We start from the raw sequence: 26,307 nt of genomic DNA on the forward strand, positions 1-26,307 counted from the left end.
TTTGTTATGCGTAATGCGTCGATATATCCTGTCTGCAGGAAGCCTATGTCTGTGAAGAAAATGTTAATGTTTCAATATTTTGTAGTATCTTTTTATATTATTATTTACTGTAAATATACAATTTTATGATAAAAAGTGATACATTTCCAAAATTCAATACTACTGATAACATAATTTTAATATAATACTTTTACAGATAATACTATGGATGTATTCACATGCAGTTTCGTTGAAAATGATTTTCTGCAAACTGACAATATTGATGACGCAAATATCTCTCTCTCATGTATGTACACTTCTTATAATTCATACATATGAAGTTTAATATTTTATTTACTGTACATATAGATTCATGTAACATTAAATTAGCCATTTATTTTTCTAATATGTTCTTATTTTGTTTTTTTTCTGTGTAGGCTTACTTAATACTTCTGTGTATGAAAATTTAGATAAATACGTTAAGAAATTAAGTTTTAACACTACTATGTAAAAGTTTAATTTCCAAAAAGCTCAATTTAAAAAAATTTTGTATAAAGTGTTAGAGTCGATTATTTGTAAACATAGAATCAAATATTTCAAAAATTATTACTATTGACATTTTACTATTTAATTATTAAAATATAATTTTTTAAATAACTTTACAACGTAGTTATATTCAAATCACAACATGAAGTTAGACCATATGCCTCCACGGTCTATCATTATTTATCACTGGCTATTGTTTGATGATTATCAATAGGTTCTAGTTATTTTCTTTAAGATTGTTCTAAAACACGTCCCATTGATACCTATGCACTCATTTGCTGATATTGTTTAATTCCTTAGAAACATTGCAAATTTTGCAAAATAGTTGATTGCAAATATTTATCCTATTTAGTTTGACCTGGGAAAAAACTTTCTTTTATGAATTGTCAAATATCGCTTATACATGATTCATAGTAATAAAATATTGTTCCAATATTACATTAGATACAACTGAACGGCTCTTACATTTTAAGATAGCACTTATGGTTTTTGGTAATAAATTTATGTAATTTTTGTTGCAATTTTATGATGCAAATTATATTTATATTTAGAGGAATTATCCATGTCAAAAGATACATGTATTCTCCCTACATGTCAAAATGAGATTGAAGTATGCAACACAAATATCAATGTTTCAATATCACCATCACCACTTGGTATGTAGATATGTAAAAAATTTATTATTATTTTTACAAATATGTTTTGTTAAGACTTCTATCCCATTACAGATTATATGCTAATATATGCTAAAAATTCTTGCAATGTCTTGCATTGCAATTCCTGTAATATAAATAAATATTTTTATAAGATGATACAATAGATTGATCAGATTTGTAAAATAATGGAAAATATTATGGAAATATTCCTTTTGCTTTAATAAATAATAAATATCCATAAAATTAATATAATATATGGTACAATTAAGAAGCTAACAAGTTCACATATTACATTAATTAATTTTATGGCTATTATATTTGTTGAAGCAAAAAGAAAATATGCTCAATCAATTCCCCTAATGTCATGTTTTTATTTCAACATATTTTGCTTGAATTTTGTGCATGTATTTCTTTGTTTCTGATCTCATTAATCAAGATGATCATGACTATAAATATTTAAAACAAATATATATATTTATTATTTTTTTTAGATGTTGAGGATGAATAAAGCGGATCAGAGTACATACCATCAGAAGACGATCACGATTTATTAGATAATAATGATGAAGAATTGCCATAGATACAAAAATCAATAGTGACTGATCAAAATATAACTGCATCTTCAATATCTAGTTTAGATGCCTCAAAAGCTAATAATGACACATCAGTATGCGATGACGGAAATATGTATGTAGACACTTCAGATACAAAAATTATAAAACAAAACTATTGTATGTTTTGCTCAAAATTGCAAACACAATTAGCGCGACATTTGGAAACTGTACATCGCAATGAACCGGATGTAAAAAAGTTTGCTGTCTTACCTAAAAATAATCCTGAACGGAGAACAATTATTGATACCTTACGGAAAAATGGTAATTTTAAATTTAATACACAGTCCAAATTGAATAACGGAAAATTTATAGTATGTCGACGTCCTAATAAAAAACATCAAAAAGATGCTAAAGATTTTACTGTTTGTGCCAAATGCAAGGGTTTTTTTGCAAAAAGCACAATTCGTCATCATTCTAGAAATTGCTTTGGAAAAAAATTCACAAAAAATAAATGTATTATGATTATGGGTAGAAAGATTGTAAGCAGATTACATCTATCCGCAAGTAAAATTTTGAGGAAAGATGTTTTTCCAGTCATGCGAGACGATGAAGTGTCTCGTGTTATAAGATACGACGAATTGTTGATTTTGTATGCAAATAAATTGTGCATCAAATATAAATCGCAGCATCATCATGATATGATTCGCGCTAGATTACGTCTTCTTGGTCGTTTCTTCTTGGCAATGAAAGATATAAATACAAACATCGAAAACTTTGATTCAATTTATGATCCCAAAATATATGATGACTGCATCTGTGCGATTAATAAAGTCGCAAAATATAATCCTGAAGAAAAAATGTATGAAACTCCTGCAGTAGCATCAAATTTATCAACATTAATAAAACATATTGGAAATGTTCTGATTATGGAATGCATAAAAAGAGAAAATGCAGAAAAAAAGAAACAAGTTAAAGATTTTTTTAAATTGCTAGTTGTGGATATTGGAACAAGCATTAATGAAACTGTCATGGAAACACAATCGACTCACAGAAGGCATAGAAAAGTTCATCTTCCATCAGTAGAAGACATTCAGAAATTGTACAAACATTTAAAAAAAAACGGACTGAGGCTTTTCTGGCACTACAACAATCGTTCTCTTATTGTCACTGGATTTCTTTGGCTGAAGTAACACTAACGTCCACACATGTGTTCAACAAACGTCGGGCAGGAGAAATTGAAAGAGTTCTCATAGAGGACTTTAATAGCTATGAGAAATTAAATAAAAATATGTATAATGATATTTATAAGTCATTGTCTACAGAAAGTAGAAAAATAGCTGAAAAATATATAAGATTTTGCATAAGAGGCAAATTAGGACGTACAGTTCCTGTATTACTATCAAACGATTTATTTCAAAGTATTCTTTTCATTTTAAAATTTCGGGAACAAGCTGGAGTATCAGAAAAAAATCCGTATGTTTTTGGATTGCCTGGATATAACAAAGGAAGATGTAAGTATCTCAGAGCATGTGCATTAATACGAAAATTTTCGGAAGAGTGTGATGCGAGTCAATCTTCTACTTTACGTGGCACAATATTGAGGAAACATGTAGCAACATATTGCATCCAATTAAATCTGAATGATGTCGAAATTTCAGACCTAGCCACGTTTATGGGTCATTCCGATAAAATTCATAAAAATCATTATAGGCAACCATTGATTAGTAGAGATATAGTAAAAATATCACAGTACCTAGAAGCAGTACAAGGTAATACAAACAATCCAGATGAGAATTTATCAACAGATAACAGTTTCGAAAATGATGAGGTATTAAAAGAAAACAACCCCAGTCAGCCAGGTCTGTTCTAACAGATATTGCCAAGTGCTTGCTACAAATTATTGTCAGCAAAAAGGCTACAAATTTGGTACAAGAGTTGTTATTACCGATTAAGCTAGCAGATTGCCGGCAAGAATCAAGCAAAGCTTGCTAACATAACTACACAGCAAATTGGCGGCAGAAACCGAGCAAAGCTTGCTGACATGACTGACACCAGATTGTCGGCAAAAACTGAGCAGGATCTAGAGTGCGCAATCTGATGGCAAATTGGCAGCAAAAACCGAACAAAATCTGCAACTTATTACAAAGTATTATAAAATAGTTCAGTCGCTTATCGCTATGCGGCGCGTTATTCATTATCTATACCCGTATTCAAATTCTTGTCATGAGTGTATATAAAGCCTACAAAATGCTAATAATATTATAATATATATATTTCTATCAGTTCAATTTTTGACACAATTCTTATACAGGAAATTCAGATATTGAATTGATTTTTTGCAAATCGGACAGATAATTGTTCGATTTTCACTTATTCAAACAATTTCTGTCCAAAAAGATCTTTAATTTTATAAATTAAGTTATTTGAATTTACCTATATGTTTTAACATATTAATATATGATTTTATATAATGTCTAATTATCTAATGGTCATTTTATGACCAAAACTTATCATCATTTTATTACTTATTTGACGTCAAATCATGTCAAGCTTTGCTCGGTTTTTGCCGTCAATTTGCTGTCAGGTTATGTCAACAAGCTTTGTCACCAAAACACAAGCTTAATGCGGACACAGATGGCACTGGATTTGTTACCAAGTTTTGAGCGAATTTGATGCCAATTTGGCAACAATTTGTTATCAAATTGCTTACTGGGACTCTATTGACAAAGAAAAAGAATGTGTACTTAATGAAAAAGAAGGTTTATCTTCAGGTAATTATATCTATATTTTAATTTGATATTTTTATTTTATATATTTTATGTTTTCTTTATACATATATACTTATATATAATTACTTATATTTATTTTAATGTCTCAACATAAATTAAATTTATTTCAGACACCAATTCAGACTATCTTATATCTGATAATGTTAATATTCAGGAGAAGCAAAATAGCAATAAACGGAAACGATCTAGTGAGTATTTTCCATCGATTTATGATATACAGGGTGATTCAAAACAACCTTCTGTCCTTACAATGTCATATACTTGACACTATTCTAAGACGATTTTTCCTTTGCCAAAATTTTTTCCGAGGCTTAGTTTTTAAATTATAAGCCAAAATAGTTAACGAATTACGGACCGCGTACACAAGGCAGGCAGGAGCGGAGCAACTCACCGTCCCATACTGGTGATTACGTGAGGCGCTCGCTGCGATTAACTATTTGCTACATGGGATGTATGTGTGAGGGAGAATGTATACGCGTATACACACAAATACACATTCTCTCTCTCACTTTCTCTCTCTCGCTCACTGACTCTTACCTTGTATGTAGAGATTCGTTGCCCTCATACGACTCAATAAGTAATATTTCCGTGTGATACAACGAGTAACTAGCAAACCTTTTTTCACTCACAAATTATATCACTTATCGAACTTTCACGTATTAATCCACGCACTTTATCGATAAACTGAATTTATTAAAAAAAACGATGTTATTATACGTTATTATATTTTCATATTTTATAGTTTTATGTTTTCGAAACTATCGAATTTACAATGTCGGAGGCTTTAGCCGATCACAGGACTCATGATAGCGTCCGCGTCGATCACGCGTAATGTGATACATTCAGTTGTTCGGCAGCCGGCAGCCGGCAACGCTAGTACCGATATAACTTGCTTGTGTCGTCGCGCAGTTTCCGCATCGAATAACGCGTTTCTTTCTTCGAGATATTTTAATAATTAATCGGTAGTAATCGGTAGATTGTGATTAACCGTTATAATCGTTAATAAATTCAATTTATCGCTAAAGTGCGTAGATTAATTCGTAAAAGTTCTATAAGTGGTACAATTTATGAGTGAAAAAAGTTTGCTAGTTACTCGTTCTATCATACGGAAGTATTACTTATTGAGTCGTATGAGGGCAACGAATTACTACATAAAAGGTAAGAATCAGTGTGAGAGAGAGAGAGAGAGAGACAGAGTGCATGTGTGCGATCAACTGTTTGCTACACGCGATAGGTGTAAAAGAGAAAGACAAAGAAGAGAGAAAGAGAGTGCGTGTGTGCGATCAGCTGTTTGCTACATACGATGGGTGTAAAAGAGACAGAGAGGGAGAAAAAGAGAGAGAGAGAGAGAGAGAGAGAGAGAGAGAGAATGTGTATGTGTGTGTATACGCGTATACGTTCTCTCTCACACATACACTCCATCGTATGTAGCAAACAGTTGATCGCAGCGAGCGCCTCACGTAATCACCAGCATCGGACGGTGAGTTGCGCCACCTCTGCCTGCCTCGCGTACGCGGCCCGTAATTCGTTAACTATTAACGTACGCGTATACACACACATACACATTCTCTCTCTCTCTCTCTCTCTCTCTCTCTCTCTCTCTCTCTCTCTCCTTCTCCCTCTCTGTCTTTTTTACACCCATCGTATGTAGCAAACAGCTGATCGCACACACGCACTCTCTTTCTCTCTTCTTTGTCTTTCTCTTTTATATCCATAGCGTATAGCAAACAGTTGATCGCACACACGCACTCTCTCTCTCTCTCTCTCTCTCTCTCTCTCTCTCTCTGTCTTTCTCTTTTACATCTATCGCGTGTAGCAAACAGTTGATCGCACACATGCACTCTCTCTCTCTCTCTCTTTCTCTCTCTCTCTGACACTAATTCTTACCTTTTATGTAGTAATTCGTTGCCCTCATACGACTCAATAAGTAATACTTCCGTATGATAGAACGAGTAACTAGCAAACTTTTTTCACTCATAAATTGTACCACTTATCGAACTTTTACGAATTAATCTACGCACTTTATCGATAAATTGAATTTATTAACGATTATAACGGTTAATCACAATCTACCGATTACTACCGATTAATTATTAAAATATCTCGAAGAAAGAAACGCGTTATTCGATGCGGAAACTGCGCGACGACAACAAGCAAGTTGTATCGGTACTAGCGATGCCGGCATGCCGGCTGCCGGCTGCCGAATAACTGAATGTATCACATTACGCGTGATCGACGCGGACGCTCATGTGTCCCGTGATCGGCTAAAGCCTCCGACATTGTAAATTTGATAGTTTCGAAAACATAAAACTATAAAATATGAAAATATAATGACGTATAATAACATCGTTTTTTTTAATAAATTCAGTTTATCGATAAAGTGCGTGGATTAATACGTAAAAGTTCGATAAGTGGTACAATTTGTGAGTGAAAAAAAGTTTGCTAGTTACTCGGAATCACACGGAAATATTACTTATTGAGTCGTATAAGGGCAACGAATCTCTACATACAAGGTAAGAGTCAGTGAGTGAGAAAGAGAGAATGTGTATTTGTATGTATACGCGTATACGTTCTCTCTCACACATACACCCCATGAAGCAAACAGTTCATCGCAGCGAGCGCCTCACGTAATCACCAGTATGGGACGGTGAGTTGCTCCGCTTCTGCCTGCCTTGTGTACGCGGCCCGTAATTCGTTAACTATTTTGGCTTATAATTTAAAAACTAAGCCTCGAAAAAAATTTTGGCAAAGGAAAAATCGTCTTAGAATAGTGTCAAGTATATGACATTGTAAGGACAGAAGGTTGTTTTGAATCATCCTGTATAAAAGTATTGTTATATTTAATGTTTTTAAAGTGTTATTCTAAAATGTCTGTAGTCCTTCAAGTTATTTATTATATGTATATACATTTGTAATAATTCGTAAAACTTATTCTATAAAAAATTTTAGCAAAAATCTTCTTGTGACTAATAATTAACGTATTGTACATATAATTTTTAAAGTTTTGTGGCAGTGTAAAGTTTTGTTTCCCAATTTTTTCGTATAATTCATGCATAGGATATTTTTGATAATTCAAGGCATACAGATGTGTAGAATTCGCCAATCTAAACATGAAATTTTGTAACATTTTACAGATTTTGCAATATTCAAAAATTAATTGCATAATATTAGCGAATGAATCGGTGGCCGTATTTTGAGTCATGATCTTAAAGAAAATTTGAACAAGAATTTGTTAACAATCATCTGTGTATAGCAACTGCAGACGATATATAGCGACTAGCGTTTTAATACAATCCCATTTTCTACATTTAAAATTTTTAGTCTCAAAAATTATATCTAAAATATTCCTATATTATATAATTATTGATTATTCGAAGGATTAATGATTCTTCGAATAATCAACAGTTCTAATGAATATTTAAGTCTGATCCACTTAACCAAAAATTTTAAATATTATTATGCTAGAGGATGGGAATCACTCGTTAGGCGATTGTAAACAAATCGCTGCATTTTCATAAAGATTATGATTCCAGAACACAGATTTTCGCACATGCGTTCGCTAATATTCAATAATTAATTGCTTATTAATAATAATAAATACCGTGAAATATGCAAAATGTCACATGGCTATCGTATTTAATTTGGCGAACTATACCTACACACGCTGAATATCCGTAGTCACCCTGTATATGCTTATAATTTACTTTCATACATATAAGTATTTTTTTAAATAATACCTTACTTTTCTTCTAGCATCTCCTTATGGATCAACAAAAAGGACTCGTTGGTCTCAGGAAGAAAAGGAAATAGCACTAAAAGTATTTTCTGAATATATGAAAAAACTGAAACTACCATCTTTACGAGAGATTCAAACAATAAGAAAAAAATACACATCTCTTGCTAAACGTACATCGCCACAAATAAAAACATGGCTTTATAATCAACAGAAAGCTTTACAACGAAAATGTAAGTTTTTATTATTATATTAATGTAACGATGCACCCCCCATCGTTACCCGGCACGTAACCAGCCGGAAGTCTGCCGCCCGGCGAACACCAGCCGGGCAGTGGCAGAGGCGCCGAGCGCTCTTTTTTAAGACTTCAATCACCGCGGTTGGGATAAACAACCATACAGCCGTTATACGGCCGCCGTTACGCCGAAGCCCGAGCACAGCCGAACGCTGCCGGAAGATCCCGAGCGTCACCCGCCGAAACGCCGCGTCGTTTCGCCCAGGGGAAGCGACGCGTTTACCGAAATTTACCCGCCGAAAACAACGCGTCGTTATCTCCACCCGGGGGCGAACGACGCAATTACCGATAGACGCTTGGGTATAAAAAGACAGCGTTTCGACAGCTCAGGACCAGAACCCAGAACGATTCCTGAATCCGCTCGAGCAGTACCCTCCGAGATACCAGAACCGATCCTGAAATTCGCAGCAACGACGGAACGTGAGGTTGACGTGTTCGCAGCCTCCGCCGAGCATTCTCGGTTTCCGTGCAGTTTCCGAACTCCTGACACGAATCCGACTAACTCGACGAGAGCGGAGTGTTCGCCGCTCTCCTAGTTTACGGTCACTCATCCGACCACTCCAGCCAGCCGGACCGTGGGTTTGCGAGTTCGCTGCCCCGTCGAGTTTTCTCGACTCCGCCGCGCTATCCGCAACTTCGCGAACGGAAGCAGGGACGGAGAGTTCTCCGCCCGGTCGAGGGTACTCGATCTCCGATCGCACTCCCCTACCACTGGGAATACGCGATAAATCCCGCGACCACGATCAACGCTATTTTAATACTTGCGAATTATAATCACCGCGCCGAAGTACCTATCATCTAATATTTCATTATATTCCGCGCGCCGTCAAAATAAACACGGCCTTGCCGTACACGCGCCGACCGACCGCGCCCAATTTCTTGCGCGTCTCGCGCGCCGTCAAAATAAACACGGCCTTGCCGTACACGCGCCGACCGACCGCGCCCGATTTCTTGCGCGTTTCGCGTGCCGTCAAAATAAACACGGTTTTACGAATATTATAAGCGGTTCGATATATCGAACATCGCGCACCGAATAACATTGCATCTAGCGCGTTGCATCATCCGCCGCGCGCTCACTATTGTAAATCGACCATTGCCGAACGAGGCAAATAAAGACGATATCTGTTAACTAAATCTTTCGTGTGTCTCACCTTTTCACGAACCCTGATCCCGACCGAGCTCATCCACGCACTCGCGAAAAGTGATACCGTTACATTAATAATAACAAATACTTTTAAAATTAATATATATTTAATATATACTTATAATTAATACATATATATTTATAATAATATACTAAAGTTCTCAACATTCAAAGAAGATATAAATTCTTTAGTTTTTTATTAGGAAGTTCAAAGATCTTCAAATTTTTTCATTATTTCTATTTTTTATGGATTTCAGAGTTGCTGTAATTTCAACGCAAAAAATTTTAAAAACATGTTGACAACAAACTTAGTTTTTCGATCTTCTATGTTATTTGAAACATGTTGATTATGTATTGGTGTCATATTTTGTATAGTGATGTAAAATTATTTGTACAAACTATTTGCCATTATTTTCATCATTAATGTGACACAAATATATAATAAACACGTTACAAATAATATGAAATAACGAAAGTATACACATTAAAATATGTACCTTCATAAATGCACTTATTGAAACGCTAAAAATAATATACTTCTTACTTTTTTCAAAACTAAAATTACTAAAATAGTATTTTCTTAGTATTTTTTAATATTATAATCGGAAAAGAAATAATAACAGCATCAGTTTCATTAATTAGTACAAAACACAGTCTCAGAATCATCAACAGTATTAATAATATGAATGACAGTATCACTCTCATTGTTAATATATATATTTATATACATATAACAATGAGACTGATACTGTTATTATTTCTTTTAAAATAATGATAGAGAAATGTACAAAATGTTTAAATTAATATATTTCAAGAACAATGATACTCGCTGCGATTCACTATTAATACTATATTTTGATGGTACTGATACTGTTATTATTTCTTTTAAGATTGTAATTTCTTTTAGGATAATGACAGAGAAATATACCAAATGTTCAATTTAATGTATTTCGAGTGTAATTTTTATAAGTTTATAAGAATGATATTGCAGAATACAAACTATTGTAAGAAACATTGAAAGCGAATAGCATACGTAGATTTTATCATCGAATATTAGTGCAAGATATGACTATAAGCATAGAAAATATTGTAATTAACAGTTTTGTTTTTTATTAATTTGAAATACCAGTAAATGTACTTATGTGAGAGGAGATAATAACAGTATCAGTTTCATTAATAGTATAAATCACAGTATCAGTATCATCAATAGTATTAATAGTATGAATTACAGTATAAGTCTCATTGTTAATATATATACAAATATGCAATAATATAAATATACATATTACTAATGAGACTGATACTGTGATTTATACTATTAATAATATTGATGCTATTGACACTGTTATTATTTCTTTTAAGATTGTAATTTCTTTTAGAATAATGATAGAGAAACATACAAAATGTTTAAATTAATATATTTCAAGAACAATGATACTCATGCTGCGCTTCATTATTAATACTATATTTTGATGATACTGATACCCAGACAGCACAAAACATCCTCAGGATCATCCTGAATATGTCCAGGACGGTTCAGGACATTTGTAGGATGTTTTAAGATATATTATTATAAATATATTTATAAAAATTTAATATGCATACATAATTATTTTTAGTTGTGTCGGCTATTTAATATAATTTAGAAATCTTAAGTATTATAATAAGTATTAATGTCCTATAAATGTCCACTGGATAACCCTTGGATGTCTGTAGGATATATTTGCCCTGTCTATTATATTGGATGTCTTTTGGATTTCCAGAGGACATATACATGTACAATTAATTGTTAACATTAATTTCGTTTAATATTAATAATTGAATTTGATGCGCACATTTTCATATATCCAAAATTATTATTTATTTAATATTTTATGAGAAATGTTACTGTTCGCAACATTCCAAAAACTTTACAAACAATAGTATTCAACCGCTAGTTCTTTTGTTTACCGCTATGCGACACGCGAACGTATTTGAGATTTGGTCATGAAAATTATATAAAGCTTGCAAAGAGCAACTGACAGGAAATTACAAATGTAATTATTTTCTATCAGTTCAATTTCTGATGCAATCCCAACATAGGAAATTCAGATATTGGATTGTTTAGAAAATATTACACAACTCAAACCCGGGAGCCAAACCTAAAATATTCATGTACAGCACGAAAGCCTCAAATGTTAAAGAACGGTGAACTATTTTTAATATTAGATTTTTAATATTGGCAGTAAATAACAAAACATAATTTTAATTTATATTGAAATTTTAAAATTTGCTCCTTGAAACATACGAAAAATATCCCTAACATATAAAAATCCTTAGGATGTTCCACAGGATCTCCCTGGATTCTCCAGAGGTTAATATACGGCTATCATTTACTCTTCCTCAGGACATCTAGAGGAGATCTGAGGATTACAATGGGATATCCTGAGGATGTCCTACATGTATGTCCTGGATGCCCTTTGGACGTCCTAAGGACATCCTTATGCTGTCTGGGTACTGTTATTATTTCTTTTAAGATTGTAATTTCTTTTAGAATAATGATAGAAAAACATACAAAATGTTTAAATTAATATATTTCAAGAACAATGATACTCATGCTGCGCTTCACTATTAATACTATATTTTGATGATACTGATACTGTTATTATATTTCTTTTAAGATTGTAATTTCTTTTAAGATAATGATAGAGAAATATACAAAATGTTTAATTCAGCTTTTAATTCTATATTTAATTTTTATATTATAATTCTATATGTAATATATGCTTTTGCACGTGATACATTAAATTATATTTCATTTTTATCGTTTCTAATGGATAATAAATAATACTATACAAACAGATCTGTTCTTTATAGCTGCACTAGTTCATTTAAATTTAAAGCATTATAAATTAAAATTTTGCACCTAGTATAATTTCAGTAGAAATATTAGCACAATAATACTATCAACTATTAAACATGTCATTAGAGTTTAGTAAACAAAAAATAATATTCTGATTTAAAATTAGAGTCTTACACTGTAATGAGGCATTGAAATAGGATGTGAGGTTAAAAAATATGATTTCCACTACAAGGATTAACGCATTAAATTTTAAATTTGATAAAGCTACGATTATTAAAACGATACAACGGGCCAAAATCGCATTGCCATTGCCTGAGTTCTTCGCGTCTAATGAATCTATCTCTTAAATAACAGCAATTTTTAAAGAAATTGACGCGTTGTTCAAAAACTATATTATTTTACATACTGTGTGCTATTGAAATTACGCCATTAATATTTCACGAATTGTATCTTTTTCTACATTGTGTTCATTATAAAGGCGGAACGGCCCTATAACGTCGAGATTTCGGCCCGCTATATCGCTTTAATAATCGTCAGCTTATTAATTTTAAAATTTTAATGCATCAATCTTTGTAGCGGACATCATGTAGAATAATGTCCTTCTTTAATAACATCGATATCTTTAATAGTAATTGAGATTAAAGCGAATAATGTATCTGACGCGGACGATCTCGGCAAAGGCGTCACGATTTCTGCCCGCTATGTCGCCTTAATATAATCGAAATTATATTTATTTCAAAATGCTAACGCGTTAATCTTTATAATGAAGAGCACGAACAATAGTGTCTTTCTCGAATAACATCTATATTTGGTGATAGCCGAGATCAAAACGAAAAGTAAGTTTTTCCGAAGGAGTGTGTGTGTGTAGATAACTACTTCGGTGTAAAGCATGACAACCGCTAAAGAATCCAATGTCGTCCAACGGTTGCATTTTTTTGTCGTGTTCTGTATTATTGGAATTATGACATTAATGTCTTAATAATTTTATATTTATGATTCTCTAAACATAACAATGCGACGAGGTTTTACATTATCGCCAGTATCCTTCGCGTCAGACACATGTTTTGTTTTGATTTCGACTACCATTATAAGTATCGATGTTATGCGAAAATGATATTATTCTACATAATCTGCGCTACTAGAATTAACGCATTAAAATTTTAAAATGAATAAATCTATAATCAGCAAAGCTCTAAAATGTGCCGAAATCGCGACATTTTTGCCGAGATCGTCCGCGTCAGATATATTATTCGCTTTGATCTCGACTATCGTTAAACATATCGATGTTATTGGAGAAAGACATTATTCTATATGATCTCCGCTACAAAGATTCACTCATTAGATTTTAAAATAAATGAGCTGACGATTATTAAAGCGATATAGCGAGCCGAATTCTCGACATTATATAGGGCTGTTCCGCCTTTATAATGGACACAATTTAGAAAGAGATACAATTTTTAAAATATTAATGGCGTAATTTCAATAGCATACAGTAAAATTATGTAGTTCTCGAACAACGCGTTAATTTCTTTAAAAAATGCTGTGATTTAAGAGATAGATTCATTAGACGCGAAGGACGCAGGCAAAGGCGACGCGATTTTGGCCCGTTGTATTGCTTTAATAATCGTAACTTTATTTATTTTAGAATCTAATGCGTCAATCCTTGTAGCGAAAATCGTGTAGAATAATGTCTTTCTTTATTAACAGCGATATCTTTGGCGGTAGTCGAAATCAAGGAGAAAAATTTATATTGCACGAGGGATATTGACGATAGTGTAAAAAATTTCGTCGCGCTATCATGTTTTAAGAATCATAAATATACAACTATTAATGCCATAATTTCAACAGTAAAAAGCACGGAAAAAATGCAGTCATTGGACGACATCGGTTTCTTTAGCGATTGCCGTGTTTTAGACCGAAGTTATTTATTATTGCCGGTACTCTTTCTGAATAACGTATTAATTTATGCAAAAAATAAATCTATATATAAATAAATAATAAAAATTTTCTAACAATGTTTTTTCTATGACTGCGGTCGATAAGAGATTAGTCGATATAGATGCATAATATTTTGGTGGTTGGTCAATGAAGTTAAAAGATTATAAAATTTCCTTATCATAATTGGTTAATGCAGTGTTTCGGAACATCCGTAGTTTTTTTTCCAATCATAGCGTAGCCTATATTACTTACTGCATACATGACAGTTATCTTAATCTCGCGTATTTTTGTCTGTGTTTATATTTAGTATGATCGCATTTATATTTTCAAAATATATATTTGTAAATTTTTTAGATTTTCTGATCTTACTGAAGTGTCATTGAATAAGCATTTTTTGCATGAAAGTGTTTGGGTGTCATGAGAATGTACAACAAATTCTTAAATGTTGCAACAAGGTACATGACAGTTATCTTAATCTCACGTGTTTCTCTCTATTATTATATTTATATCTAGTTATTATTTTTTTATAGTTTTTCAAAATATATATCTGTAAGCTTTTTAGATTTTCTAATCTTACAGAAAAGTGTCATTGAATAAACATTTTGTTCGTGAAAGTGTTTGGGTATTATAGGAATGTACAACAAATTCTAAAAATTTTGCAACGAGGTACATTATAATTAAAGTGAGTAATTTTATTATATTTTCATAATTCACATAATATTTTTAAGTATTGTGTCTTCTATTAAATTAAAAAAAAGATTGAATTGTGATGAAGACAGTTATATGAGTAAGATTGTTGTACAAAGGTAAATGATATAAAGTCATATTTATTAATATTACATCATGTTTATTTTGATTTTAGCAAACTAGCGGAATGATTCACCAAATTAAACACAAAACAGAGAGCTGAGATCAAGAACATCCGAGAAACATACGACACACACTATACAAAAATAAATAATATATATATATAATTCTTTATTGATCCCCTTGGGGTTACAAAACACCATCATACACAACATACAAATAAAAACAACGCTATACATCTTTTTCTTACAACTAAACTCTTAATCTATCGCGCAATCTTAACCTATACTCCATTACCCTACCTAATACACACACACACTACGCATCTACGCTGTCTTAACCACTAACTTAGCCTATGGATCTCCGTTTCCGTTTATTCACATTCTCCCTCATCCACTCCCCTACTCTTCCACTCATTCACCCTTCCCCCCCTTCTTTCTTCCAATTCCCTCATCCATCTCTCCCCCTCCCCCTCCTCCCCTAATACCATCCCTACATTTTCCTGCCACCCACCCTCCCTTCCCCAATCCGTGCATTCCTCCCAAACGTGCTCCCACGACTCCAACACCCTCTCACACTCCCTGCATTTCCTTCCCTCCTCCCCTTCCCAGTATCTCCCTTCTCTCATCCCATTCCCTAATCTAAATCTTGCTACCCTTTGCCATCTACTTTCCCCCCATCCTTTTTTTAAATACCCTGGCACTCCTTCCCCCTTCACCCATTTATACCACCTATTATATTCCGACCCCCATATCCTCTTCCATCTTTCTTCTCTCTGCAACTTTCTTTCTCTCTCAATCATCTCTTCCCCCCTTAATTTCAGCATCTCCTCCATTTCCCACCCCCTTTCCTCTATAAATCTCCTCCTCTCCCCCTCCCATCCTATCCCTTCCTTTCCCCTCCTAATCCTTCCCTTCATCTCCTCCCAACACTTCCTAGCCAGCTCTCCCCCCTTACCCTCCTCCAATTTCTTCTCATAATTCCAAGCTCTCATACCCGCCCTCCCCCTCAACAAATCCCTCTGCAATTCCTCCCTTACCATATATCCCGGTGTATACCTTTCCACTCCTAACACCCACTTCAAATACCTGTCCTGCAATTTTTCCACCCTCTCCCTTTCCTTCCACCCCCACACCTCCACCCCATAACTAACCACCGACCATACTAACTTATCAAACAACCAAATCCTTTTTCCCCAATCCCCCCCAAACCTCCTTTTTCCTATCCCCCACACCTGACCCAATAATGCTGCTCCCTTCCTAACCCTTTCCCTCACATGCGCATCCTGTTTTCCATCCGACCTCACCGTGTACCCCAAGTACTTAAACTCCCTCACCTCCTCCAGCAAATTTCCCTTCCAAAACCATTTTACTTTCTTCCATCTCCCTCCTCCCTTTCTACATCTCATTACTTTAGTCTTTGCCACATTCACCTCCAAACCCTTCCTGTCCATATAACTCTCCAACTTCCCTATCATCCCCTTCATTCCTCCTTCATCCTCCGCCAACAAAACCATGTCATCCGCATATGCCAAAGTATACACCTTCCCTCCCCCCAGCCTGACCCCACCCCACCCTCCCCTCCTCAGTTCATCATCCACGTCCGCCAACAACAACGTAAACAAACATGGACTCAACGGGCAACCCTGTCTCACTCCCCTCACTGTCCAGAACCTCTCCCCCTCCCTTTCCCCCACCCTCACCCTACTTACCGTCTCCCTCAAAACCTCCCCACACCTCTCAATTAGACCCTCCCTTACTCCTCTTGCTCTCATCGCCTCTATTAACACCCCTCTATCCACGGAATCAAACGCTGCCTTTAAATCCAAAAACATAGCTACCATTCTACCTCCTTTCTCTCCCACCTGCCTATTAATTAAATAATTGAGCACATATATGTTGTCTATCGTCCCTACTCCCTTTCTGAACCCCGTCTGACTTGCCGGTATCAACCGCTTCCGTTCCACCTCATTCCTCAACCTTTCCGCCAATACCGCTACATACACCTTATACCCCGTCTGGGTTAACGTTACCCCTCTATATTCCTCTACCCTATCCCCCTCCCCTTTTTTCAGTATCGGCACTATTATCCCCTCCCTCCATTCTCTTGGCCACTCTTCCCCTTTCCAAATCCTTCTACACACCCCCCAAATCCCCTCCTCCACCTCTTCTCCTCCATACTTCCACACCTCATTCGGTATTCCATCCCCCCCCGCCGCCTTGCCATCCTTCAACTTCTTTATCACTTTTCTAACCTCCTCCCTTCCGATTTCCTCCTCTTCATTCTCCCCCATCTTCCTTCCTATCCCCCTTATTACCCTCCACTCTACTCCCCCCAAGAGCCCTCTAAAAAAACCATCCCATTCCTCCATTTCTATCCCCTCATTCACTCTCTTCTTGATCCTTCTTTCTCTATTTATTATCTTCCAAATCTGCCCTTCCGTTTTCACTTCCCTCACCTCTCTCTCCCACCTCTCAGCTTCCTTCCTCTTCTTTTCCTCACATATGACCTTGTACCTCCTCTTTTCCTCTCTATATTTATCCCCTGTCCCCCCCTCCCTCCTCCATCTCCTTAGCTCCCTCCTAACCACTTCTTTCCCCTCTTTACATTCCTCATCCCACCATCCTTTTTCCTTCCTCCGTTGCTTTTCCTCTTCCGTCTTTTCTAACGCTCTCAACACCCTACCCTTCAACTCCCCCCACTCCTCCTCTATTCCTTCCTTCCTTCCCTTCCTTTTCCCAACCTCTTCCCCAAACACCTTTCTACCCTCCATCGTCCAAACTCCTCTCCTTATTCTACCCCCGCTTCTTGCTCCCCTCCCGCTTTTCTCCCAATTCACCCCCCTTATCCATACTGTGAGCGGATGATGATCCGAGTCCACTCTCGCTTCCACCATCATTTTCTCTACTCCTTCCCTCGTTCTCTCATCCCCTACCACATAGTCAATTACCGATTCCCCCCTTCCCCCTGTATACGTCCATTCCCCTTTTACATCCCCCTTTACATTCCCATTCAAAATTGACCACCCTTGATCCTCCAGGAACCTACACAATCTCTTTTCTTCTCCATTCACTTTTTTGTCTTTTGAATTCCTGCATCTTCCTTCCCCCTCTTCCTCACTCCCCTCTTCCACTCCTCCCCCTTCCTCCCCCGTTCTTGCATTAAAGTCTCCTCCTATCAACACTCGCACACCTTCCTCTCTTTCTTCCATCCACTCTTTTAACTCCTCTAATTTCCTCTCTATATCTCTATTCACATATACCCCCACTATCCTCCACCATTCCCCTAACCATACCTTACATGTCATTAACCCTTCCTTATTTCTCCTCTCCCTTTCCTTCTCCACCGTCAATCCCACCCTTACTCCCAAAATCATTCCACCCATCGCCCTTCCTTTCTTATTCTTTCTTCCGGCCCACTGCATTTCCCATACATATCCCCTCGGCATCTTTCCTCTTACCCTCTCCCAGCTTTTACTATCCACCCACGTTTCGCACAATATCATAATATCCCACCCTTTCAGACCCTCCCAAAACTCTCTATCCTTATTCTTCAGCCCTGCCACATTCCAAAAACCCACCCTATACCTTCCCTTCCCCCCTCTCTTTTCCTCCCCCTCCCTCTCCTCTCCTCTCCCCATGCTCCTCTTTCCCCTCTCACCTTCCTCTTCCTCTCCCACTATCCCTCCTCCCTCCCTGTCCTTTCCTACTCTTATTCTTCCCCCTGATCTTTCCACCCTCTTCCCCCCCCATCCCTTAACTCTTCCTTTCCTTCATTCCATTTCCACCAAATACCATTTATTTGCACTTTTCCATATCCTACCCATACTCTCTTACCTTTTTCTCTCTCTCTCCTTGCCACACTCTCTATTACCCATCTCATCCTTCTTTCCTTCCATGTTAAATCATCATCCAACCTTATATCTCTGCTCTTTATTTCTCCTCTCCTTCTCATTATCTCCTTTTTCTTCTCTACTTCGTCTATTTTCACTATCGCCGTCCCTTTTCCTCCCTCCTTACTTCCTAAGCATCTCACCCCCTCTACCCTAGCCTCTATTTTTATCTCTTTTAATACATCCTCTACCCTCGCCCTCACCTCTCTTTCCCCTCCCTTCACTCCTCTTACTACAATATTCCTCCTTCTCTCCTCTCTTTCCTTCATCTCCATCCTTATCTCAATTTCTTTAATTTTCCCCTCTAATTCTCCTCCTCTTCCCTCCCCCTTTTTCCCTCCCCCCCTTTCTCTAAGTTTCATCTCTCGCCATTCATTCTCTAGCGCCTCCACTCTTCCCTTCATCTCTTCTCTCTCCACCCTGCCTCTCTCATCCATTTCCTCCATCTGTCTCCTCACTATCCCATCTATTTCCTCTCTTAGGTCTTTCATGTACCCCCTTAACATCTCCCCTATCATCTCCCTATCTTTCTGCATTTCTTTCCTCATTTCCTCCTTCACCCCCTTTAACCCTTCCTTTAACTCCTTTTTCCATTCCTCTTTCATTTCCCTCCACCATTCCATCTCTCCTACTCCCCCCCCTTCCAAACCCCTCACCGGTGACCTTTGAACCCTTTTCCCTTTCCTACCCTCCCCTACATCTTCACCCCCTTTTTCCCCTGCCTCTCTCTCTATCACTTCCCTTTTTCTTTTCCACATCTCATCTAAACTCCCCGTGCTCCCCCTTCTCACCTCCCCCGTCTTTAATAATTCCTTTTTTGTCTTATCCTCCATCTCTCCTTCCCTGCTATTTTCCCTGATATAATCCTCTATTTCTGTCGCCTCTCTATCTCCTCTATTGTCAGTGTTTATTCCCCTTCCTCTTCTGCCTCTGTCTCTATCCCTGTGCTCGCCTCTCTACCTAACTTCTATATTCCTTTCTCTCCGCCCTACCGTATGTCGCCGCTCTACCTATCTCACGCTCCCGGTTCTTCACTTCTCTACCACGTGACCCTCTTTCTCTCTTCCTAACCTTACTCTGCCCTGCTCTATCTTTTCCGCCTCCTTGCTTCTACCACCCTCTCCCGTACCTCCACCCTTACTTCTCCACTTTCCCCTCACCTCACTCCTCACTTGCACACCTCTCACTCTCTCACTCACTTCCCTATCACCTCACTTTCTCCACCTTTCGCTCTGCACACTTCCTACAATACTCTTTCTCACCCACCGGAAACGGAAAATCTACAAAAATAAATAATAATAACATGGATTTTCGAGACAAAATAGAATTTTACTTACTTTTCAAGCTCCACAATATTCGTTGATCCATGTCGTCTCAGAAGTCTCGTCATTCCTTTCAGTCATTGACTGCCTGTCGCTTATTAGTGATCGGCCTTTTTATCATGTCCCCTTGGTTTCCCGGGAGGGGATTTGTCGGCTGGGCTACGTGCTACGTGTCGTGTCGCTCGATTGTGGCGGTAAGATCCGGATGCAAGCTAAAGGTAGTGTGACCAGAAACAGGTTCCGCGGCTCACGGCTCAGCAATGGAGGGGATAACGCACACAAGCGCGAACCGCGTACATGTGCGCTCTGCGCTTCGGTTAGTTTCGGAGAGTAGAGAAGAACAGACATATGTTTTCCGTCTTCTTCTCACTTTCTACCGAGCTGGCAACGAAGGCAATGTTGATCGCTTGGCTTATTACATACGACAGCGTTAAATGCTTTTCCGACTCGTGAACTTTTTATTATGTATATATGTATATATATACATAGTTATATAAAACATTTTTTCGTTATGCTATATTAAGTTTTATTATTTATTATGATATGGTAAAAGTGATATATTTACGTGTAAGGACATATGCGATTTCTTATTTCTTTACTTTAATAATTACTTTATTAATTATTTACATAAATATATATTTGTGTAAAATTATAAATATTACAATAATATAAGAACAAAGAGTGAATGGACTTCCACACCACCTATGAGGTTCCACTAATGGCGCGTTAGATTTTTTTATTATGTGGATTTTCGCCTGGAGCCCTATTGTACCACATTTTATTGATATCTCTTGTAGACATAATATTTTTTTACATATTTACTTTATTATGTCTTTTGCAAACATAATGTCTATTACAGACATGAAAATTTTTAGACGCGCCTTTTACAAATATGGTGTCTTTTGGAGACATAATATCTATTACCGACATGATATTTTTACAAGAAAATAAGTAAAGCAACTATTTTTATTATATTATATTATATGAATAATAACCCAGACAGCACAAAACATCCTCAGGATCATCCTGAATATATCCAGGACGGTTCAGGACATTTGTAGGATGTTTTAAGATATTATTATAAATATATTTATAAAAGTTTAATATGCATACATAATTATTTTTAGTTGTGTCGGCTATTTTATATAATTTAGAAATCTTAAGTATTATAATAAGTATTAATGTCCTATAAATGTCCACTGGATAACCCCTGGATGTCTATAGGATATATCTGCCCTGTCTATTATATTGGATGTCTTTTGGATTTCCAGAGGACATATACATGTGCAATTAATTGTTAACGTTAATTTCGTTTAATATTAATAATTGAGTTTGATGCGCACATTTTTATATATCCAAAATTATTATTTATTTAATATTTCATGAGAAATGTTACCGTTCGCAACATTCCAAAAACTTTACAAACAATAGTATTTAACCGCTAGTTCGTTTGTTTACCGCTATGCGACACGCGAACTCGTATTTGAGATTTGGTCATGAGAATTATATAAAGCTTGCAAAGAGCAACTGACAGGAAATTACAAATGTAATTATTTTCTATCAGTTCAATTTCTGATGCAATCCCAACATAGGGAATTCAAATATTGGATTGTTTAGAAAATATTACACAACTCAAACCCGGGAGCCAAACCTAAAATATTCATGTACAGCACGAAAGCCTCAAATATTAAAGAACGGTGAACTATTTTTAATATTAGATTTTTAATATTGGCAGTAAATAACAAAACATAATTTTAATTTATATTGAAATTTTAAAATTTGCTCCTTGAAACATACGAAAAATATCCTTAACATATCCTATAAAAATCCTTAGGATGTTCCACAGGATCTCCCTGGATTCTCCAGAGGTTAATATACGGCTATCATTTACTCTTCCTCAGGACATCCAGAGGAGATCTGAGGATTACAATGGGATATCCTGAGGATATCCTACATGTATGTCCTGGATGCCCTTTGGACGTCCTAAGGACATCCTTGTGCTGTCTGGGAATGGCCATAAAATATAAGTCATTATCTTCTGAACATTATTATTGCATATCGGTAGATGTTGAGGGACCAGCAATATCACAAACATCTGCAGCATATAATGTAAGACTGCTTTTTTGTTTTTTAGGAGGAGTGTTATATAATTTGTCCGACGACATGAGAGATAAATGCTTCTCATCAATCTCCATGTTTAGAATGGTTTCTTTTCTTGCTTTCAATGCTGATTTCAAAACACAAATAGCATTTATAGAGGAAGACGAAAGTTTATTTCGTTTTTTTTGTTTTTAAATCTGTTAAAACAGAAAACATTCTTTCTGGATCGGCATTCGAATTTGGAAGTGATCTAACAGCATTCAAAAGACGTTTGAGATTGGGATATTTATCAATATTAGTGGAATACTGACTTTGTAAAATTTGTTTCCACATATCATCAAAGCTTAATTTTAATAGCTTTTCCTTTTCTGTTATTGTAAAATCTAGATGTAAAGTAAGCCATTCTTTTTTCAAACCGTTTTCGTCAAACCCGCCAAGAGTTTCAGCGATAAAAGAAACATCATTGAATGATGTTTCTCTATCAATATCTAATAATACTAGGTTATGTTCGAAAACTTTTAATTTTGATAAAAATTTATCATTAATTGGTAATCTTTTATAAATTTCCTCGGCGGCAGTTACATAAAATTGCAAACAATTCTTTCGAACATTTGCAACTATATCTGCATGTCCTTCCTTCATTAATTCATCGAGGTAGTCTTCATATTCAGATCCTAAAGAAACTTCTTCTAACAATTTTTGATTCTCCTTTTCATCAAATTTAATATTATCACATAAATTATTCAAATGCTCTGACTTTAAAAAATGTTTGCAAACTGTGGTTAAAAGTTCTACTGACTTTGGCTGCAATAAATGTATTCTATTTTCCACAGCTTGGAAAAATGCATTAAATGAATTAAAAAAATTTAAAATATGCTGTTAAAATAAGAAATAGGCTTTTATATCTAGATTTTGCATCATAGATAATAAATATGTTCCAGACTTTGTTCATTCGCTTATAGTAATTTCATTCAGAAATAACTTGATAGTATCCCAAGACTCAAGAAGTCTTTCAACACATGAATGATGAGAAAGCCACCGTGTATCAGACAACTTTAAAATTTTTAGGTTTGTTTGCTGAAAACATTCACAGAACTCTTGATAAATTGCCGAACGTTTTGGACTACCGTTAATAAAATTCACGATTTTTTTTTAAAATTCCTCGCAATAATCCGGTACTTTAGCGCATGTGGCATGCGCAACTAATGCAGTGGAATGACAAGGACATGGAAGTGTAATTAAATTTTTACACATCTCTTTCAGCTTTTTTTTAAAATGAAAGATGTTTTCCCGTCATTACGGATGCATTGTCACATGATAAAGCAACAATATTTAAAAATGGAATATTCAATTTCCACATTTCAGCTTTAAAAGCATTAAACAATTTTTCTGCGCTGCAGTCTCTCGCATCAATATTAATTAATTTTACTAATTGCGAGCGAATGTTTAATGTTTTCGAATCAACATGCCGAACAAGAAACGTCATCCATTTTTCATTTGAAATATCAGATGTTTCATCAATAAAAATTGAAAATTTAGTGTTTTGAATGCTGTTAACTATATGATCGGTCTCAATCGGACATAACACATTTGAAATTATACTTGTACGTTTTGTTTGGCCCATACTCATATTTTTCAAAACATTAAAATCTTTTCCTATTTCTTGAAAAAGAGTAAGAATATCTTTTGCCGTTCGATGAAAAATATTTTTATCAGCAATTAACGCGGCATATCGAATTTCTGCTGATTTCTTTCGCTCTTCAAATGACAAAAGTGATTCGTTCACATTCATATCTTCACTGGATTTGTTTGTTTCATTTTCTTTACATTTTATAATATGTTGCTTGGATTCTGCGTGACGATAGATTTGAGACAAACCACCAATAACAGATATATTACAAAACGCGCAGAAAAATGAATTAACGTCATCTGATACTTCGCGTAGCCATGGCTTAAACAAATCGATCTCTAACCATTGTTGTTTAAAACGTTTTCGTATTATTGTATTTGAACTTATATTGTTATTATTTAATAATGATGCATTTTCTTTATGACACGCAGAATCCGCATGTCTTATAACGTGCGATAAACCGCACGAAAAATTTTTATTACATATAATACAATGGAAAAGGCTATCGTCAAATGATACTTTGCGTATCCAAAATTTAAATCGATCATCACTAAGCCAAGCTTCTGAAAAGCTTCGCTTAGATTTCTTTTTTAATGTATCACACATTTCTATATAGAATTGTCAACAACAAAGACTCTAAGAATGAAATATATATATATATAGATATAATGAATAAATATAATGAATAAATACAATGAATAAATATAATGAATAAATATAATGAATAAATACAATGAAGAATGTAATATAAATATATAAATATAACAGATAAAAATATAAATAAATTTGAGACTTACAATTGGAATAGTTCCATAAATTTTATCATTCGCGAATCTTGTCCGTAAAAGATATCACATAAGGTATAAGATAAAGTAGATATGTAAAATATATTATGTCTATAAAGGACATGAATAAACTTTCTGAACATTAAGATTTCATATAAGAGCACTGTTTAGAGAAAATTATTAAAACGAAAGGTAGCAGCGTAAAGAATTCCAGATAAGTTTGAATTGATATAATCTATTGAAATGAAATTTGAATTGATATAATTTATTGATTCTGTGCCCGCGTACTACTTATCTAGTCGACGTTTCGGCGAGAAAAGAGACGAGAGCCTATTCTACATGTTTAAAAACAACGAAATTGTTCCGAGACAGTAACAAGAAAAAAATACTTTGTCAGCTGATTTGGGCATATCGAGACGAGCGGACACGACAGGCTGTGCGTTTATTTGTAAACACAAGCAGAAATCTGCTCGAGAAAAACAATGAACATATTGGACAATATTTCAGGTAAATATCATTAAAAATAATATCGGTAGTCTAAAGGAAAAATTTATTTTAATTGATGAAAGATTTATTTTTTGAATTTTATCATCCATGTATTTTGTCCGTAAAAGATATCACATAAGATATAAGATAAAGTAGATATGTAAAATATATTATTTCTATATAAGACATGAATAAAATGTGGTACAATAGGGCTCCAGGCAAAGATCCATGTAATAAAAAAATCTAACGCGCCATTAGTGGAACCTCATGGGTGGTATGGAAGTCCATTCACTCTTTGTTCTTATATTATTGTAATATTTATAATCTTACACAAACACATATTTGTGTAAATAATTAATAAAGTAATTATTAAAGTAATATAAAGTAATTAAAAAATTGCATATGTCCTTATATGTAAATATATTACTTTTACTATATCACAATAAAACTTATAAACTATAGCCAATGCTATACTAATATAGCATAACAAAAAAAAAATATTTTATATATATATATACATATATGCATAATAAAAAGTTCACGAGTCAGAAAAACATTTAACGCTATCGTATGTAATAAGCCAAGCAATCAACATTGCTTTCGGCTGCGTTCCAATATTCACTGCCAGTACTGAAAATCTATAGTGCACGTGACGTGGACTATAGATTTTCAGTACTGGCAGTGAATATCGGAACGCAACCATCGTTGCCAGCTCGGTAGAAAGTGAGAAGAAGACGGAAACATATGTCTGTTCTTCTCTACTCTCCGAACTAACCGAAGCGCAGAGCGCACATGTACGCGGTTCGCGC

The 26,307-nt window shown here is 35.2% G+C and overlaps 1 long non-coding RNA gene and 1 pseudogene across 1 annotated transcript; both read left to right on the forward strand.

The window, feature by feature from the left end:
• Positions 1 to 213: 213 nt before the first annotated feature.
• LOC138942064 (uncharacterized) lies at positions 214 to 4,025 on the forward strand (annotated as a pseudogene).
• Positions 4,026 to 5,349: 1,324 nt separating this feature from the next.
• LOC138942066 (uncharacterized) lies at positions 5,350 to 15,429 on the forward strand. Its single transcript, XR_011448245.1, has 5 exons — positions 5,350 to 5,682; positions 8,278 to 8,490; positions 14,831 to 14,931; positions 15,056 to 15,158; positions 15,339 to 15,429. It is a non-coding gene; the product is annotated as an uncharacterized lncRNA (long non-coding RNA).
• Positions 15,430 to 26,307: the final 10,878 nt, after the last annotated feature.

The sequence above is a fragment of the Polyergus mexicanus genome, unplaced genomic scaffold (genome assembly GCF_030449975.1).
Source record: "Polyergus mexicanus isolate NDT 795.1 unplaced genomic scaffold, iyPolMexi1.0 SCAF_21, whole genome shotgun sequence".
Lineage (NCBI taxonomy): Eukaryota > Metazoa > Arthropoda > Insecta > Hymenoptera > Formicidae > Polyergus > Polyergus mexicanus.